The sequence below is a fragment of the Cryptomeria japonica genome, chromosome 10 (assembly GCF_030272615.1).
Source record: "Cryptomeria japonica chromosome 10, Sugi_1.0, whole genome shotgun sequence".
Classification (NCBI taxonomy): domain Eukaryota; kingdom Viridiplantae; phylum Streptophyta; class Pinopsida; order Cupressales; family Cupressaceae; genus Cryptomeria; species Cryptomeria japonica.
Window position 1 is genome coordinate 449,753,224 of NC_081414.1, and position 20,970 is coordinate 449,774,193.

The 20,970-nt window shown below is 37.6% G+C and overlaps 1 protein-coding gene across 1 annotated transcript in view; it reads right to left on the reverse strand.

Moving 5' to 3' along the window:
• Positions 1-20,970, reverse strand: part of LOC131067533 (probable protein phosphatase 2C 40) — a 153,515-nt gene that overhangs the window by 39,882 nt on the left and 92,663 nt on the right. Inside the window, exon 2 of the mRNA XM_058002574.2 lies at positions 20,745-20,800. The gene's annotated coding sequence lies outside the window, so the exon portion shown is untranslated. The remainder of the gene's footprint in view (positions 1-20,744; positions 20,801-20,970) is intronic.

The following is a 20,970-nucleotide window of genomic DNA, read 5'->3' on the forward strand; positions in this document are numbered from 1 at the left end:
GATAGTGATATTTCATGTATTGATAATCCATAATGTGCATTGTAAAGCTAGTTAGTAGTACTAACAACTATCTTTTGGATTATTGCTTGTAGCCCCACTGCGTAAGTGGAAGAGGCTGGCTTAGCCGCCTATTTTGAATATTTTGTAATACTGTCCTCCCGCTGCATAAGCGATTTAATTGATTGTAATGTTGTCCTCCCGCTGAATAAGCGATGGAGTTGATAGTAAATTTCATTTCTAGTCCTCCCGTTGCATAAGCGGTAGAGTGATTGTTCTTCAATTTCTTGTATTATCCTTGGCTGGTTCACCGCCAAGTGATCTTCAATATTCTCCATATTTGCTGAAAAGTGGAAGGGGCTGACTTGCCGCCCGAGCATTGTATTATTTCTAGTTATTTGAAGCTAATGATCCCCTCAACACCGTATGCTCTCACCTTCCCATATTGGGCACTTGGTGATCAGAAATTGGAAGGGTTACAACTTCAGCATTATTGTATCTTGATTTCCTAACCTTAACGGGTTTCTGTTGTGATTGTAACTGGAAACAAAATGAATTTTTTTTTGGGGATATTACAAAACATTAGCAGTATGTCCTGGTTTATGACAGTTAAAGTAAACAGGTTTGTAAGCTTTCTTGTCCTGGTAGGCTTCTGAGCCTTAGGAGCAGTTTTACCTTCATGCATGTTGCTCTTGGTACCAAAGGGTTCTCCCTTCTCAGATGTATTGTATCCTAACCCAGATGTATCACCTTTCATCCTCTAAGATTGGATCTATTCATCCAACATAGAGGAACTCTTGTTGAATTTATCAAGCTTCTCATTGGCCTCAGCAAGTTCCTTTGTAAGATCTTCATTTCTTTTCATGAGGGTCTCTCTAAGAGAGATTGCCATTTCAAGATCAGACTGTAATGCTTCTATTTCTTCTTTCTCCTCATGCCAATGTTCATACAAAGTTGCATTCTCCTGCTTGATCTTAAAGATTTCATGCTCTTTATCTCGGATCTGATCCTCAGCCTTTCTTCTCGCTTCAAGTTCTTCACTCATCTGGATTGTAAGTGCTTCCAGCTCTTTTCTCAGGTTAGTCTTCTCACAATTTAGCTTCTCCACTTCTTCAACCAGTGCATCAATGTTCACCTCATCTGAAGAGCTGTTGTAAGAAATCTCCAACAATTGTTCGGTCAGTTCCTTCCTTTTAGCTAGTGATGTCTTATACTTGCCTCTTAGGGTTTCTAGCTCATCCTTGGTTTCAGCAAGTTCTCTAGCCATCTCTCTATAGCTCATTCCTTCACCCATATTTGCCTTAGGATTAGAGATCCCTTCCAAGCGGTTAATCCTTAAGGAAGTTAGGCTCTGATATCAATTGATGAACTTATAAGGCACTGAGAGAGGGGGGGGGGGGGGGTGAATCAGTGATAGTAAAAACAATACAAATCTGAATATCAATTTAACCAACTTAAAACTCAATAGACATGTAAGAAATAACACCAAGTATGCAATCACCACATAAAGCATAAATCGCATGACACAAGAGTTTATACGTGGAAAACCCAAATGGGAAAAACCACGGTGGGAGTTAGTACCGACAAGATCCACTATTTGCAGTATAGAGATCTGATCGGTTAAGGTCTACACCACCCGGTTAGGGGTACACCTTGTTAGAAGTGTCTAAGCCCAATTAAGAGCTTTACAAAAAGGCCTGTGAGGACCAGCCCTGTTAGGAGCTACCCAAGTAACAAGGATTTGCAAACACAAGTTAATGTGTCACCTGGTTGGAGGATTTAATGATCAAAACTGTTAAGATCTGACTGCACCCTGTTAGGAGTTACGACGATTTTCTTGCTGCAACTGTTAGGGAGACAACGAGTACAAATGATCTCAGTATAACACCTTCTGTGTCTAATAAGATCTGCTTTAGAACATTACAACATCACAAAGACTTCATCTCTCAACTCCTCTGATCTTCGCACTATCAGAAAATACAAAATTCGCTCATCACTTATCAAACTATCAAGCTCATGTATATATATCTCTTCATACCTCATCACACATTTAAAATCATCATAAAGTCAGATAGAACTTGTTACAATTCCCTAGGTTCAATGAACCTAGACAATCTTGCATTGTACGCTTTAGTTATGTCGGCCACCGACATAACAAATCCAATTTTGTGCCGTTTTACCGATCTGAGTGATTTTCATCACTACCGGTTAAGTCTCCATCAACTAATATTTTATGTCAAACAAATCTCGTTCACCTGATCTATTCAGCACGTGCGGTCACGAACATATCTTCACCTGATAGTCTTCAATGCTGCTGCAAAACCACATCATCTCAATCTTCATGATTTTCATGTACCGATTGTCGGAATATAACACTGTTTGTCATTTACCGGTTGAGGTCCTAATTACCGGTTCTGATAAATTTGTCTCTGCTTTATCAATTAAGTCTAGCCGGTTGAACTGTAGGACTAAGATGACTCAAAGAAACATAGTTGCCATCAATGACAACATACAAAATAGTCATCATACATAAATCTAATCTCTATGCACAACAGACATATACCAGTTGCATCAAGCAAACACACATTACCGGTTTAGTTCACATGATCAAATGTCAACACAACTAACATCACGCTTCCCAATGCACACCCCAGAAAGTACGCCTAGGCAGTGTTGTGACGTTTTCACACATCGCCCCATTGCAAATGGGGACCCATGCTTTTTGCTTTTTAGGGTTTGTTTTCTAGGTTTTTAGGGTTTTGTTAGTTAGCCTTTGCATTTTGAGTGTCGCCCAGGGGATCACATGGATAGCAAGTCCGGCTTGAGTGATGTCTTGATCCTGAAATTTGGCTAAGTCTGGAATGTCCTGAAAATTTGGCTAAGTCTGAAAGTCCTGATCCTGAAATTTGGCTAAGTCTGGAATGTCCTGATCCTGAAATTTGACTAAGTCTGGAAACTGAAAAACCTCCAAAAACTAGATTTTGCAATATAACTCCTAAAGGTCTGAAACCACTCTCAAACATCCTGAAAGTATATATGGAATATAACTTAAAGTATAAGAAAGAAGAAACATAAAATTTATCCTGATAGAGAGTTCAAAAAGTCAAATTTCGCTCCTATCCTTCACTGAGGATCCAGAGCGAATTTTGCTCCTGTCCCTCCCAGGAGGACCAAGGCGAAGCGTTCCTGTCCCTCACCAGGGGACCAGAGCGAAAATGCTTAGTGGGGTCATTCCTGACCTTGTTTGGACGAATTGAGACATCAAAGGCATGGTGAAGGACGAAATGAGCATGATAGAGCATCCAGACTTGATCAAAAACAATGAAATGATGAAGTTTTTGCCTAGAAGGTCAAATTCGCTCCTGTCCCTCACTGAAGGACCAGAGCGATTTTCTTTATATGCACAATTTTAGACCTTTTTTGGACATTAACTTTTATTCATAGCATTAAGTAAGATGATATCTTCCTTAGCCAAGACTTTTTTTTGATGAAAATTGTAACGATTTGGCCTAGAGAGCAAATTTCGCTCCTGTCCCTCAGTGAAGGACCGGAGCTTAAAGTCTGACATTGCTTTGTCCTCGCAGGATTTTAACGACTTGATGATTTGAAGAAGTCCAAAGAGATGCATTTTACCAAATGAATATAACTTGAAGTGCCGTCGTGAAGAAAAATGAACCAAAATGCAAAAATCGCTCCTGTCCCTCAGTCAGGGACCAGGGTGAAGTCTATTGTAGCTCCCGTCCCTCTCCCAGGGACCAGAGCGAAATTCTTCATAGGGTATGCACTGGGCAAAGATCAAGCAAGTTTTATGTTCGAAGGCAAGAAAGGAGGTGAATTGAACCCGTTGAAGATAAATTGAAGATTATAAAACGTCAACAAGGGACCCAAATGCCCAAGTTCGCTCCTGTCCCTCAGCCAGGGACCAGGGCGATATCTTAGTTATGTTGCCTTTTCGCTAAGTTCAAGCCTCTCCAAGACAAGGTGAAGAGTGGTAAAGGCGTTTCGAAGCATCTCAATCAAGCACAAAGTTACGAAGACCACCAAATTGAAGGATTTGCACTAAAATACCCCAGTTCGCTCCTGTCCCTCAGGAAGGGACCAGAGCGAAGTCTTCATGAGGACCTAGATTTCGAAAGTTTATCAAGTGTTAAGCAACCAAGGAGGATCAAAGGACTTCATTTTACACGATGAAAGATATTGCAAGTTGATGGAAGCAAGGACGAGTCCAAAACCTTGAAGTTCGCTCCTGTCCCTCAGGCAGGGACCAGAGCGATATCTACTATAATTGCCAAATCTCTCAAAAATCACGTTAAGTCAAGGTTATGCGAGATGATAAAAGGTCTAAGGTGTCTTTAGAAGGTGAAATACAAAGGTTTCGAACGTCAAAAGACTATCCAATGAGCCAAGGAAGCTATATCGCTCCTGTCCTTTGGACAAGGACCAAAGCGATTTTTATTAAAACACTCATGTTCCTTCAAAATCATGACAATACAAGGATAGGCAAGATCGAGGACGTCATTTGGAAGGTAATGAACGAAGAACAAAGGTTAAAGGTTAGCAAATTTGAGCCAGGACACATGGATCGCTCCTGTCCCTCTCCAAGGGACCAGGGCGATGATCTTCCAAACATCTAAACGCCTTGTAGAAGTCAAGTGAAACAAGCGTGGAATGAAGAGACAATGTTATTATTCGCCTTATGATGGAGATTAAAGATCGAAGATGCAAGATCAAGGAAAAACTATGAAGTTCGCTCCTGTCCCTCTCCAAGGGACCAGGGCGATATTTGCTAAATCACTAGTTATCCTTCGAAGATTATGTCAAAGCAAAGTTATAAAGGGTTTAAAACGTCGTTGGGAAGGCAATGAATGAGGAGTCAAAACCAAGAATGAAGAATTTCAAGTAAAAACATAAGGATCGCTCCTGTCCCTCTCCAAGGGACCAGGGCGATATCAACCTCAGGAGGCACTCATCCACAAAATCAAAAAATTCAATTGAGTTAGCATTTAAAATTAGCGCATGGGCCTTTATTAATTAATTTTTGCCTTTTAAAAATCGAGCTTATTTAAAATTATAGGCATTAAATTAATTAATTATAAATAAAATGGGGCGCTTGATTTAAAATTTGTTTCATTTTACAAAGGTCGGCCTTTTAAACTTATTTTAAATTTGCCTTATTCACCAAAGTCGGCCTAAGGTCAATATGAAGGTGAGCGCCTATAAACGAAGGTGTTTATTTCATTTTCACATCATCATTTATCATCTCTCATATGCGACTTGGAGAAGGCAAAAGAGGAGCGAATTTCATACAAAGGAAGGGCAAAATTATCATTCAAGAGAAGGTGCGAATTGTGTTCAAGGTGCGAGTCTCATCAATAGGAAGGCACAAGCATTATCAAAGGAGTTTGAGTTTCAAGTTAGGCGAACTTGCCAAGGACATTGAAGAACACATCAAAGATTCCAAGGGTGGCGAATTAATAAAGAGGACGTTCATTATCCTTCAAGATCAAGTCAAAGGCTTCAAATTTTGATTTTTGCCTGGGCAAATTCCTTTATTTTGCATTCTAGTGTTAGCTCTCAAGAGAGGTATGGCGATATGGATTTATTGTTTTTGAACGTTGATCGTCATAGCTTAAATTTTGAATTTTGAATTTTGAATTCCAGTAGCCCAATCGTTTTTTAGGAAATAATAACTCAAGGATTTATTATGAGGTTTCCTAAAATTAATTTAATCTATGCTATTCATTGCAAAATCATGTTTCTAATTTTGAAATGTTGTGTAGGCATCAAATGGAGATCCCGGAGTTGGAAAATCAAGCCAGGACAAGGACGACCTTCTTCGATCCAGCCTAGCATGGACAAGGACGACCTTCTTCGATCCAGCCTAGCATCGACAAGGACGGCATTCTTTGGACTAACGTCATCAAGATAAGGGCGACCTCTTCCAATCCAGCATTCCAAGGCGAGGTACATCAATCATCCTGCACATCAAGGACACAAGAAGTCAGAACAAGGGTTCGTTGAAGAAGCAAATAATTTCAGAAGAGTTAATTAAAGATAGCTTCTCAACAACATCAAGTTGAATATCTATCAAGTTACAAGTGTCAGACGAGGTGGCATCCTAGTCATCACTTCTCCAATCAGTGTGGTCCACCTCAGCATGTCCAGATTCAATGTACCTAACTCATGGAAGGTGGCTCGAACTCTGATGTACCTACCCCGGCTATCCATTGGTCGATTTTTCTAGAGGGGACATGTGTCCAAGCAATACAATTTTATCATTGGTCAAGCATTAAATGTTATGTAATGGTTGTAACAAACCCTAATTAGGGTTTTCATTGTTGAATCTTGGCCATTGATCTTGAATTGATCTAAGCCATCAAATTGTATTGTGGGCACTATATAAGCCCTGGCATTTCATTTTGTAAAGGCTAATTAGAAATAATGAGAGAGAGTTGTAAATAATAGAAAGCAGTTAGTAGATAGAGAGTAGTTAGAAGTTGATAGAATAGTAATTAGAGTAGAATAGGAGGACAAGGCAAGAAATTGTTGCCATTGATTGTAAACAAACTCCATTTTCATTGAAGTAATGGTGAAGTGTGTCGTTTCTTGCAATTTGCATGGTTTCTTGTTGAGTCTTCAATCCTAGATGGTAGATGATTAGATGAATGGAGGAAATGCGATTGATTAATGGTGGAATTCGTATATCCATACTACTAGCAGTTTGTTGATTGCAGACTTGCCTTGTGTAGTCAACTGGAATCATTCAGCTTAAGCTCAATTTCAATTTGTCGCTTCTTCATTGATATGCATCAACTTGATGGTGTCTATGCCTGCGGTGATGATTTGAACATCATAAAGCTTCCCTTAGAAGATCGCACTAGCCTTGTGGAGATGGTCTTGCGATGTCAAAACAAGACCTAGTTAGAGTTTCATCAAAAATCAAATCATTGCTCCTACATTCTTAGTATTAGGATTAGATCTTCTCTTCGCCCTCATCCTTTTTCCATTTTTTCAAATCTAAGCCAGTAAGAGCCTGTGTTCCAGCAAAGCAGATCGGAAGTTCAATCATCAGATGTAAGTCCCCTTGTGATTCCAGCAAATCACATCATACCACTGGAGCTTGTCCACACGTAGAGACCCTACTAACCAGAACATTGGAGTCATCCTAACTGATCCTTCATGCGAATCTTCAGCAGTTAGAGACTTTATTCAAGAGAGGATAAGATGCCTTTAGGTATTTTATTCTGTGTATGATGGTGTACAAAACACACGTCAACAGGCAGAAAGGTACAATTTGCAATTAAGAAATGAATACTCAAAACCAAGGGCTAAAAACTTACAAATTTCTTCGTCAACAACTTAGGAAAGCAAAGAGTCGATACCCAAAATCAGTGGGAACTCGCATAGAGACTTGTGAGTGGAAATAAACTTCAGCCAAGATTCCAACCAGCAACCAGAAACACACGAAACTTGCACTAAACAAGACCATTAGATGCACACCTTCTCAATTCGCTCTATCTATTCCTTGGAGTGAGAAATAGTCACAACCACAACTAGGTGCTATATTTCAATCGCGAAACCGGCAAGGGCTAGGAAGCTCACAACTTTGAAGCAACAATTTGGCACCATTTCGGCAGCACTTCATTGTATAAATTTTCATGGAAGAAAAAATGAGAAGCCAACCTCACTTATTTATAGATTTGCTTGTTCAAAATCACATTCAAATGCCCCTCAAATTCGTCCCAAATTACATGACAGTGTAATTCGCCCAAGAAGCTTCCAAATTACATTTCATTTCACCCCTTAAGTGGCCGCCCAAGATGTATTTTTGCACTATCTAGACAAGTCGAACTTATCCAAGGTCCACAAGTGATAACTTAATCACTTAATTTCTCAATTCAACGCCCAGCTTAGGAAAAGAATTAAAATTCATAAATAGCATATATTTTTCATTTTTCCTAAGTCGTTCATAACAATTAAATATTAAACTTAATGATAAAGTATTAATATTTAATAAATTAATTGTCTTCGGACATGTAGTGCCACGGTTAAAACACTTCGTTGGTGAAGCAACCACCATGGTTTAAATCCCTGTTGGGCCTTTGTACTCGCAAGGCCTTGTGCCTTCGCTGGGCCGTTGTGCGGATTTGAACAAGTGAAGTGTGGGGATGAGGTCCCCCGTTTGTGGCCTCACTGGTTCATAGCTCCAAGTCAAAAGCGTTTACCTCTTATTTTTTTAAAAAAATATTTAATAAATTAATCCGCAAACCAAATGTAGAACAATGCCACTGAGGACAGAAGTGCCAGAAAGACCAATAGCTAAATTGAACCAGAGCTCTAAATTATACGTCTAAAAATAGAAATACTCAAACTGCCACTTACTAAAAATAATAAGTTAAGAAATACTGCTCCGAAATATACGATCTTTGCACCCAGAGGAAGAGCTTGGAATGCTCAGTAAAGTTGTACCATCCAGTCATCCACACCCTAACTTACTAAAAATAGTAAGTTCAAACTCCACCACCGAATCAATTGCATGTTATGTCATCCTGGAGTGCACGAAAAACCCAGAAGGAATCCATAAACAGAACTGAAGAATCCCCTCCTGACAACCTTAGAAAGCTCGTGCAGAACTCCACAAAAGTTAGAAACCCTAATTCTCCTTTCCAAATAGCCTACAGGTCTCCGGAATAGGCCAATGGACCGCTGAATACACATCACTGAAAAGGGGGCATTACATTGATTTACTGTGGATTTGAAAGTGATTTTCAATCATAAGTCTAAGAGGAATTTTTTGTTGCTTCTGCGTAATCTCTCATTATTTTCCTATGGTCTAGGCACCCCTTCCTGCTAATTTTCAGATTTTATTTTGCAGTTTGGAATTTTATCTCAAGGTCACCATTCCGTCCCAGGTCGTACCATGCCGATGGCTGTCTTGGGAAGTGTGCTTTAATTGTTAGATCAGATTTGCAGCTGGTTTTGGGTCTTGTCTTGGATGCCTCCTCTCTAGGATTCATTAGCATTTTATTTCAAGTCAATACATTGTGAATTGGAGATAGGAGCATTTTAGTGTGTCTCATGTTGCTGGTCTGTATTTTCAGTTTGTTGGTTAAGTATACCAGACTTTAGCATTTAGAGTTTTGGGGTTGTTTTCCTTAGTTGTGAGCCTCTTGAAATTTGGGAAAAAAAACATTGGATATTATTTGTACCTGTTGGACAATAATATTACTTGATTTGCAATTCATGCTTCATAATGTAATGTTGATTAGTAGTACTAACAACAAACATCATTCTGATTAGTTCCCTAATACCCACTGTATAAGTGGAAGAGGCTGGTTTATCGCCTAGCATAGTTACTTTATCTTTCCAGCATCTTGTTTTTCAGCTAATAATGTATTGCTCCCACTGCATAAGTGGTTGAGTCTTCTTTGGTTTGTAATTCCCCCACTGAATAAGTGGAAGTGGCAAGTTATACCGCCAAGTTTGTTGTTAAAATTTCAGTATTTTCTTATCCCGTTGTAAAGTGGATGTGGCTGGTCCAATCGCCAACATGTAATGCTTTTAATGTTTCATCTTTGCTAAGGCTAATGGGATAAATTGTTGTGTTGAAATTGGAAAAAAACTAAGGGCGACATTTAATCTTTGCGTCTTGTTTGACTCTTTATATTGATATTCTCTTTGATATTAGTGGATTCATTATGATTACTATGATGATGTTGATTCTATACCCTAGATTAATTATTGAACTTAGGTTTATGATTAGCTTCATGATTATTCACTATTTAGAGATGTGGTTCATGTTTATTGCTCATGATGATTTAAAATGTGATAACCCTAATTTAGTGTTTACATTAGATGTAAATGATGTTGATGTCATTTATTATGTGATGTCTTTGCTATAATGTCTTACTATTGTGGATGTGAAAGGGACGATGTCACATCACTCATATATGAGCGGGGTGTGATGTTGCAATTCTCTTTCACCTGCTTGTGTATCTTATGTTTAGATATATGTTGTGTATAGACATTTGGTGATTTGTAGGATCTAGGTACTAGGCATTGACTTCGCCTAGTCTCATAGTTTAGAGTGTGACTTTAATCCCAATGGTAGTTGATCGGAGGTGACATTAAGGCCCTACTACATCTTAACCCTAGTCAGTGTCCTATGTGAGTTCTAGTGTTCTTGGTCTAGAGTCATCTTGTTAGGATTTGAGTGGTTTTATGTATGTTGTGTTTTATTTAATTTTATTGACGGTTTGATGTTATATGGTTGTGGTAAATAATAAATAAATTATAATATATAGTCCTAAGTGTGTATGATTAATTATGTGGGATTTAATAAGTGGGTCTCATGTTATAATATTTTTATTATTATTAGTATTTATATTATGTGGAAATGATTTATTATATTTTATATTTATTGTGGAAGATATTATTTGGTAATTGGTTTTAATTACGATTTCATTTTGTTTGTTTTTTTGGAGTGGTCTCTTGTTTGAACTTGGGGTTGCTAGTTTGGTCCTCAGTGCAAGAGGAAAGTGTTGTTTTTTGCATTCAAGTGAAAATGGGAATGTATGAAAAGTGGTTTTGGGGATGATTGTGGTGGTTTTTCAAAAATTTGGATTTGTGGAGAAGGGTTTCAATTTGCATGTGTTTGGGGGGAATTTTGATGAAAATTTGAGAAGGGCATTCGTGAAGATTGTAAGGGGGTTTCATGGATTTGTTTTTGAAGACTTGGATTGCGTTTGGAATTTCATTTTGGAGGCTTTTTGGTTCATGTTGGATTGTCGTTTGTGCAGAGGTTGTTCATCTTCATTTTCATACTCTAATCTCCGTCTTTTAGGTTGGGGCTTTCTTGATTTACTCTTGCTACAAGTTTCGCAAATGGGGTTGAAAGCTGAGTGGGCTTAACCTTGGAGGAAACTCCATGGTTAAGCGTGCTCGAGTTTTAGTACTGGGATGGGTGACCTCCCAGGATGTCTCAATGCTTCACCTCTATGAGCATCACCTAGATGCAATGAGTGCTAAGTGTACCATTCATTCTCATGAGAAATGGGTTCTTGTGAACCACTACTCATGAATCATGGGTTAATGACTTTGTCTCGAAAACTACACAGTTAAATCCTGATAGCAATATCATGATTTACTCTTGTTTTATGTGCTTTTACTTTTAGAAAATGAAAAAAAGTGTTTATTTGGTGTTTGTATGATGTTTTAAAAGTTCTAGAAATGATTTGGTTTCATGCTTTGTTATTTTGTTAAATAGATGTTTTGGGTGCTCTCATTTCACTCTTTTAAAGGGTTGTTTTCGGTATTTGTCATCTTGTGATTTTAGTTTTGTCATAGGGTCCGTAGAAATTTATTTTTTAGTAGGAAACTCACCCATCTCAAATGGGTTTGTGTTAGATTTTGCTTTTTTGGTCATCTGGGTGTCGAGATTTGAGCCCAAACTCAACCCAGAGTCGTAGTCTTGTTGCTGTTGTAAATGCACTAAAACAACATGTATATGCACTAACAGAAGTTACAAAAGCGCTACTTTAGGTGGCATAAGTGCAGTTTCACAGTTTGACCCCCAAATCAAGTTTTAGGAGTCTATGTCATCTCGGATCAGTCCAGAGGCTTGGATTTAGGTTTGTAACTCTTTGTTGTGCATTTACAAAGGTTGTATGATTGTTTGTGATGGATTCATGTGTCTCCTTTCAATTGCATATGTTCGTCCATTATGGTTCATTGATTCTGCATTCTTGATGATGCTTTGAGAGCAATTGGATTAAGGAATGATTTGTGGATCAGAAATGATGTTATGGTTCAGGTTTATGTATGGATATTTGGTTTGGATTGGTGATCATAGGCCCGATCCCATGCTTGATGATAATGAATCAATGTCTATATATATGTTGTTTATTCAAGACTTATCCCCCTTGTTGGTTAGGATTTTATGGAAGTCCTAATTCAATTTATGAGATCTTTACTTATGAGATGTGGTTGTGAAGATTTATTATGTGTACCATGGATGATATGATATTGTTGTGATCCTCTTGTTGTTACCATAGGTTAGTGGTATCTAAGTGGCAAGTTAGGGGGAGTGTCTTCCAATTGGGTGTCAAGGCCTAGGTGGCTACTAGGGAATCTCATTGGAAGTTTCTTCTCAAGTGGGTGTCGAGGCCCTAAAGTGGCTGTCAAGGAATCTCATTGAGAGTTGGATTAATCAAGTGATAACATTAAAAATTAAATGAATTAAGGGTTGGGTTGAACGCATATTAATAAGATAATTGTTGGTGCCCCACTCATGGCCTTGAGTGATTGTTTAGGCTCAGGATGAGATTGGGAAAGCTTGTATGGCAGATCGAACTTCTTTGTTTCCATGGAAGGATTGTTTGGTTCCACATATGCAGTCAAATGGGCACTGAGGTTTGGAGTTTGGAGAGGGTCGGACCCCAGGAAAACTCATGTTGGTGCAATGTGATGACACTCTTCCCTAGTTGTAGCTTGGTACCCTATCCTATGTGGAGTTGTGAAAGCCTCTGGTGAGTTGTGCTTTATGGTTGAGCCTATGTCTTGAGGTGTTTCCGTCCTTCAGTATGTTTCGTCTTTGTGAGTGTTTGTATTCCCCTTGGATGTATAGGTGTCAGCCTAGGTCAAGTGATGTGTGTGGGGCCTTATGTCATTCTCCGAAGCACAGGGGGTGGACCTTTTTGGTTCCACATGGTCAGGTGGTTGATGCCTTCTTCCATTGGGATATCTGGGGTTTCTTGGCGGGCATTATAATATGACAGTGTTCTGAGGTAGTGTTTGAAGTCAGATGTGTTTGACATGATTTTGGTTACTTGATACAGTGGTTCAAGGATAATTTCATGATCAGGAGATCTTAATCTTTTCAATTCAGCTATTCCTTTCTCTGTCGGAAAACAATGAGTCTTTTGGTAGCGTTTTGTATCTCGCCCTAAGGCAATGCGTCCCAGTTTTGCAAGTCATTTGTATCTTGCCCTAAGGTTGTGCACCTTAGTTTTGCAAATCCTCTCGGGAGCAATGGGTTCCAAAGGCAACATTGTAATAAATCATATTCATATTGTGAGTGTGATTCTCATCGTGGTTTTTTCTTGCTTGGATTTTCCACGTAAATTTGGTGTACGTGTTTGTTGTGATTTGTGCTTCCATGATTTATTACTGCTGTGATTATATGGTTGTAGCTTAAAGTTTGAAGATCAAAAATTAAGTGTTTGTGGTGTGTTTACCATTTTTTGAGCATGTAGATGGGAGACATAAGGGATTAGTTTAATATTATTTTATTCTCCAATTAGGCATGGAGTTTGAAGAAATATAAGAGTTTATTATTCATTTGTTGGGTTATGTGTAAGAGAAAACTTGGAAGAAGAAAATTACAGGGATTTGCAAAAGCTCTTGGAAGACGAAAAACTTTCTTGGGATCATCATCTTCGAGGATGAAAGATTTTTCTAGGGTAATTTGCAAATAGTCTCATTTAGAGGCTAAGCCAATTGTTTCAATGTGGTTTTGGTTCGAGGCTTTGAGGATCTCTTTTAGTGATTATTCTATGCATCAAGAATATTTTTATGGATTTCTAAATCTATATAGAGATTTTGATAGATATGCATTGTCATATGCTATGGTAAATATGGATTTCTCATATTAGTGGATTTCTTAATGATTTCTCAAAGCTCATTGTAGCTTTCTTCCTAGCAAGCCGTGAAGCCCTTTTTGGTTAATGATGCTAGATTTATGTGAAATATTAAATGGGTATTTAAAAAATCTATTCTTATGGATTAGGCACCCCTTTGCAATTCATATTAAAGGTTTTTTTTCTTATCAAAATTTGAATTTTTCTATAAGTAATTGTGGACATCAGATGTATTTGATTATGCAATAGAGTTAAATTAAGAGAAACCATGGCTTTTTTTCCCATTGCTGAGGTTGTTGCAAGAATCATATAATTATATTCAAAACAAAGAAAGAGACATGGACTCAACACAACGAAATAAAAATGAAAGAATACAAAAAAGGTTTGTTTGTATATGATATTTTTCTGGGTGTTTGATATTGTGTTACTAACACAAGAGTTTGGCATTTTTCTTGCATAGTTGGAGTGGCAACTAGTCATATCTAATAGCTGGATCGATCTTACCTTTGTTGGTGTAGAGATAAAGACAAAGCACGGAGTCGAGTCTCCCTTTCAAAGTCGACTTGAATTCTTTGTAAGTTGGACGCAACTAGAAATCATTGGCGTTGAATTAAAAATATATCCAGGAACAGATTGCATGATGCCAAATCATCCCTATGTTAGGCCTATGACTATGAGAAGGCATTGAAGTATATGAGGATTAAGACATGGAATACACATTGGAAATTACAAGCGGATAAGGATGGCATGGAAGCTTTATTGATGGCACAAGCACTCCAGATTGAGTTAGTTGGAATCATTAGCTGACTATATGATACTATTGTTTGCAGTTGTAGCAAGTTTTATGTGATGTTTGGTTTTAAATGCTAGACGTGAGAAATATTTGCTGAGAATTATTTCCTTGCTGCTGTTGACTCTCATCTTGGATGGTCGATTGCTTGCTAATTGAGAGCTTTCCTATCCCTTGACCGTTGCAAGTCACTGGGTAGTGTATTTATGTGTTAGCTCAGTTCTGAGGCTAGAAAAGAGGACTCAATTCCATATACTTCTAATTTTTAATAATATTCAAGTTATATTCTGATTTAATTGCAGAAATTGGTTTTAGTATAGTTTGCCATTCTCTCTCATCTGTGTGCATATATGTAAATGATTGTTGGGATTTGGCATTATAAACCTGAAAACAAATTTGAACATAAACCTGCAAAATCATTAGAGAAGGGGTTTTAAAATAAATTCATAATCACTGTCATATTTATGCAATCCTTTGTCAAATTGTCCATGGTGAGAAATACACCAAAATGGTGAACAGTCAGTGAGAATGTAAGTGTTTGACATAATGCCTGAACTGTAATTCACTGGAGGGTTCAAGGAAAAGTGCAAAAATTTGACAAACATAAAGGGTAGCAACTTACAGTTGGAAGAAGAGTCTTAAGGGCTGATTTTCTTCTTTCCTTTCTACGACATTTCTACTAACTCAGCATTCCCTCAAATGCCACACCATCCCTATGGGACCCGCCAAAAGGCTAAAGAGTGTTTAAATCTATAGTGCCTAGCTTGAAATTGACCTTATTGACTTTGGCATTGGCTTGTGTAATAGCTTCGACTCTTCCTTTTTTTTCCTAACAAACCAAACTGAAGGGATTTTTTTAAGGCTGTGAATAAGATATTACTCCCTTGATGTTGTGCTGGATATTATGAGTCACAAAGTCCTGCAATAAAATAATTCTTCCACTCACAAGTTGTACAGCCTCTCTTTAGGGGCAATAATAGGGTACGAATGGGCTTGGAGCTCACAAAAAATATATAATATTTTATTCTTTGTTATTTCATTTTTAAATGCACACCCCAAAATACCAAATAATATTGCCCAACACATATATCACATTCACTATGATGTCTAAAATTGATGTTAATCGATAGTAGATTGCCCAACAAGAAAAGCTCTGTAAACTTCAAATATCACTTCCAATATTTCCCTGACAATCTCTTTTAAATACTCTACAATTTTTTGTCTTGCCTCCAATATTTCACAGAACTGCAAACCTTCAATCTAACCTGCAAATCTTTCCACCCAAATTGGAACTTTGAATGAATCTCATCATATTAACCAGTGAGGATCCTTCACCACTGTGACTAATCTTCTCCAAGAGGGTTTTCATCCTCTAGAAGGTTGAGATGAACCAAGTTCAATTCCAAGAACCACAAGGGTTTTAACTAGAGAGAAAGACATAATCTCCATAATGGAAATGACCTCCCTGAATTGCCTTGTATACTTTTCCCACCAAAATTTCCAGACTAGGTGCAATTTAAAATCCACTTATTAATTAATAACTCCATTTTAGCTCCAAAAGATCTTGTTATAAAAATATTGATGATATTTGATATTCAAGGTCCCATTATTATGTGTCCATCTTCTTATCTTCTTTCCGATGAACTATTATACAAAGGTTCCCATTAAATTATTTTAATAAAATTAAGAAACCTTAGTAAAATACTTAAATTAAAGTCAATAATACACCTGAGTTGTGAAAACTATCAAAAAGTATCGGAATCGAAACATGCCTGCACTCAAATGATACCTGTTGTGAGGAATTCACACATCGCCCCATTGCAAATGGGGACCCCCACTTTTTTCCTTCTTTCTAGGGTAGTGTTAGAGTCCTTAACTATTAGCCTTTGCATTAGAGGGGTATAGGTGGTCAAAAGGCCAGGAGTCAGGTGATAGCCTTGTGTGAGGTGTGAAATGAGTGAGTTAGAACCTTCACTTCATGTGCATACCCTTAGGAGCATACTTCATGACCATCACCCTTGATAAAATTTCCTCTAGGAGCCTTGTCTGAGCCTATATTTGAATGTGAATTAGAGCATTTGAATGAAGATAGTGAGAATGGTTTTGATTTGAGATCACCTCTTCTTTGGAGCAAAGTTTACTTCATGAGCTCCTTGATAGGGATGATGTTTGCATTTTAGGCCTTCATAGGGAAAGTTTGACATGGTATTGTGAATGAAAGATTGAGTAACCTAAGGATCGAATTGATAAAACAATGAAGTAATGAAGGAAGGGTTCATTTTGGTTTTCACTTCACCTTCAAGGCAAGAGGAGCAAACTTCAACTTCATGTTTGGAGGGAGAAGAGCGAATTGGTTTCATTTACTCAAAATAGGATGCCAAACAGCTAATAGATCATTTCCTTGTGCTAATTTGATGTCTTAACATAGAACACCTTTGAATTTGAATGATGAAAGGTAAGTTAGAGGGCTACTTCATGAACTAAGGTACATGAGAGAACGTCAACTTCAAGAATCAAGGTACATGAGCGAACTTCATGTTCTGAGCTTCAAGAGCAAATTTCAAGAGTAAAAGTTATGGAGTGAACTCTACTCCATGTGTTCCTAATTGAAGGCGAATTTGCAAGATTGATTACAAGACCACTACCTTGAACTGATTTGATGTTTGGAAAGAATCATTTTGAGTTGAGAAGATGAAAGGTGAAAGTTCAAAGGTCAATTCATGTGAAGCAAGTTTAAGGGTAACTTCATGAGTTGAAGATTTGGAGCGAACTTAATGACTTGAAGATTTGTAGCGAACGTCATGACTTGAGGAAGTAGAGCGAACTTCAAGAATGAGCACACATGAGCGAATTTCGCCTTCAAGCCTTCATGAGCAAAATTGGAAGTAGAGGAGCGAAAGATGTTTGATAGCATTTACCTTGAATGGATTCAATTTGAAATGAATTTCATGAATTCAACAAGAGAAGCTAGCTTCATGAGTTGGAGATATGGAGCGAACTTCATGAGTTGGAGATGTGGAGCGAACTTCACCTTTGAAGGGAGCAAATTTCATGATGGAAGAATGAAAGAGACTTGAAAGCATTTAGTTTGAAACAAACTTCAAGGGTCATTGCACATGAGCTAACTTCATGATTAAAAGGAGATGAGCGAGTTCAATGTTCAAAAGAGTCAATTTCATGAATTCAAGAGGGAGAGCGAACTTAATGAGCAAGATGATTGAAACAAGCTTCATGTGCACACCACTTAGAGCGATCTTCATCTTCCAAGCTACATCAGCGATGTTCATGTTCAAGCCTACATGAGCGAATCTCAACTTCATGAATTGAACTACCTGAGCAAATCTTGACTTCATGAATTGAACTACATGAGCGAATCTCAGCTTCATGAATTGAACTACATGAGCGAATCTCAACCTCATGTTTGGAGACACATGAGCGAACCTCATGAACTCAATGAAATGAGCGAAATTCATATAGTCAGCATAAAGACAAAATTCAATCATTGAAGATGCGGGTCTGATGTTTTAGGGGGACGAATTCATCATAGAGCATCAGAATTAAACAAAAGAGGAGCGAATTTGTCAAAAGGAAGCGAATTTCACTATTGAGCAGTCCAACTTCATCTAAAGAGCAGCAAATTCATCTTCCACAAGGCAAAATCCCTTCAGCTACAATGAGTTCCTTGATTATTATCATTCCATTTTTTATCAGAATGAGAGATTAAGTCAAAATAGGAGTGTGTAAAGATTATATACTATGTGTGTTTGATGCCTATTTGTTTTGTAGGACGTAAGGAAAGAGATCAAATGGACCAGGTTGAAGGAAGATCGGAACAAGGATCTCAAGGAGAGAATTTCAACATCAAGGTCAAGATACAAGGAAGACCTCTTAAAGAAGCTTCATCAACAAACACAAGAACATCAAGGATGGGAAGATCTCAAAGTATTCAAAGATTCCCACCACATCATGACGACATGAGGAGATCAAAAGAATGCAAGGAAGAATCCACTCAACTACCTCAGGGCACTAGAGCATGAAGGAAACATAACTCAAATTATGAAAGAATGTTTTACAATCTTCAATTCCCTTCGGGAATCCAAGACTCGAAGTCAATACATTGAAGAGTTACATTCAACCAGGTGCACCATTCATCAAATGTATCAATAACAAGGGAGGAACAATCAAGGTCATCACACAATATACATAATCAAAGAAGCAGATAGTTTCAGAAGAGTTAATCAAAGTCCGCTTCTCATCATCATTACATTGAGCAAATTGGATAATGTTGAGTATCAAGAGATATTGCTCAATATTCATTCATAATGATAAATCAAGTTTACAAGTGCGAGTTGAAGTAGCATCCTAGTCATCATCCCAGTCACCACTCACCCAGTCAGAGGAGTTCCACATCAACATGTCTAAATTCAATGTACCTGACTCGCCCATGATGGCACAAACTTCGAGGCACCTACCCTTATTGTCTATTGGTCATGCCAAAGTGATGTAATTACTTCATTGGCCAAAATTGAGTTTGTTTTAACAAACCCTAATTAGGGTTTTCATTGTATAATATCGGCCATTGATCTCAAATTGATCTTAGCCATTGAATTGTATTGAGAGCATTATAAAAGGCTCAAGCTCTTCATTTGTAAAGGTTAATAGCGAATAGTTAGTAGCAAGAGGAGAGTAGAATAGAAGATAGAATAGAAGTTAGAGTAGAATAGGAGGAGAAGAAATTGTTGTTGAAGACTTGTAAATGAGATACTCTTTTCATTGAAGTTATGGTGAAATGTATTATTTCAACAAGTCTCATGGTTTCTACTTCTCATTTTGTTTCATGTTAATTAGATTAAATGGAGGAATTTGTTGAATGCATTCATGTGGAATCCGTTTAGTCCATACCACTAGCCTCTTGCTGATCATAAGTGTGCCTTGTGTGGTCAACTGGAATGATATGAGCTTAACTTCGAATCCTTATACATCCGTTGCTTATGCATTAACTTGAATGGTGATCAATGTTTGATGGTATTGATTCGAATATCTTTGAAATGTCCTTAGAAGATTGCACTGAGCTTGTGTCAAATTGTTCAAGTTGATGGTGAGACCTCGCTCAGTAGGATTCCATCTAATCATTCATCCATCTTCTTACATTCTAGGCCTTAGAATAGACTTTCTCAACCCTTCACCTTTTGCCCTTTTTTCAATAATGACTTAGTTTAGGATCAAAAGCATCACTATATTGGAACATCAGATGATCAAGTTCCAGCGATTCAAGCATTCGATAATTCAACATAAGTCCCTTTGTGATACCAACAATCACATCAACCAACTGTGCTTATCCACACGTCATGACCCGACATACCAGAACCTTGGAGTTGTCTCAAGTGGTCCTTAAGCCAATCTTCAGCATTTGAGAAGCTCTGTTCAAGAGAGGATAAGATACTTTTGGGTATTTTATTCTGTGTTCGCATGTGCATAAAAAACACATCAACAATACCAATTATGATTAATGAAAATCAGGCCTGACTGAGTGACTTACTATAAATAGACACTCTAAATATCTTGGAGAACCCACCTAAGTTCGGAATTCACTACGGAAAGTTGCATAGTAATCCTCTAGACCAAGTGAGCTCATTGCCAATATCAAACATCCCCTTGGCAAGGTTGATGATCTTCAAGAATGCCAAAGCCAACTACAAAACTGAAGTGACCAAAAATGGGCACATTACGCCAACCGAGACCTATCAGCATGATATGCATATGAACTAGTGGTAACCATCCAGTTTTACAAAATAAAATGCATAAAAATATATACCTCTGATGGTACCACCATCCAAGGTTTACAAGACAAGCATGGACGAACTAAAAATAGGATAAATGATTGATATACGACTTGAACAAGTCTGATATAACATTTCTGATTACAAAATCAAATTGTTGCAATAACATAAATTAGTCTAAAGACTCAAAATGAGCATGGAATATCATACCCAAAATGTGTGTTCATCACTCCAATTAAGTATACATTGAAAATTGAAGCAAGAGGCTCACATAGTATTGTTACAACTTTGTACTACTGTCACACTGTCAAAATTTAAAACTAATGCATACTGAAAATACTTTGTAATCACCTTCATACTCCAAAACAACAACCCCTTGTGAAAGCAAGCAAGTCTAACCATTGAACAACAATTGAAAATGTATCTCAAACACATGAGACTAATTGATATCAGACAAAAATAGAAATTAGGATAATTGCAGGTTTGAAACAAGGATATAATGCTACTGGTATAGTAGGTACTAATTCCAACATAACTCACCAAAATCACCAACGTTCACCTTTTTATGGATTGGCCCTTCAAATCTCAAACAGCCTCTTTATATATGTTAAAATATTCAACCAAATTGCATTAGTAACATTTAGTAATCAAAAATTCCTCAAAATACATCAAATATTTCTATTTTACCAAACATACAAAGAAAACTCAGCTTGTATTACAAATGCTTTTGTTCGCAAAATTGGTATTCCAAGAGGGTTTTCATCCT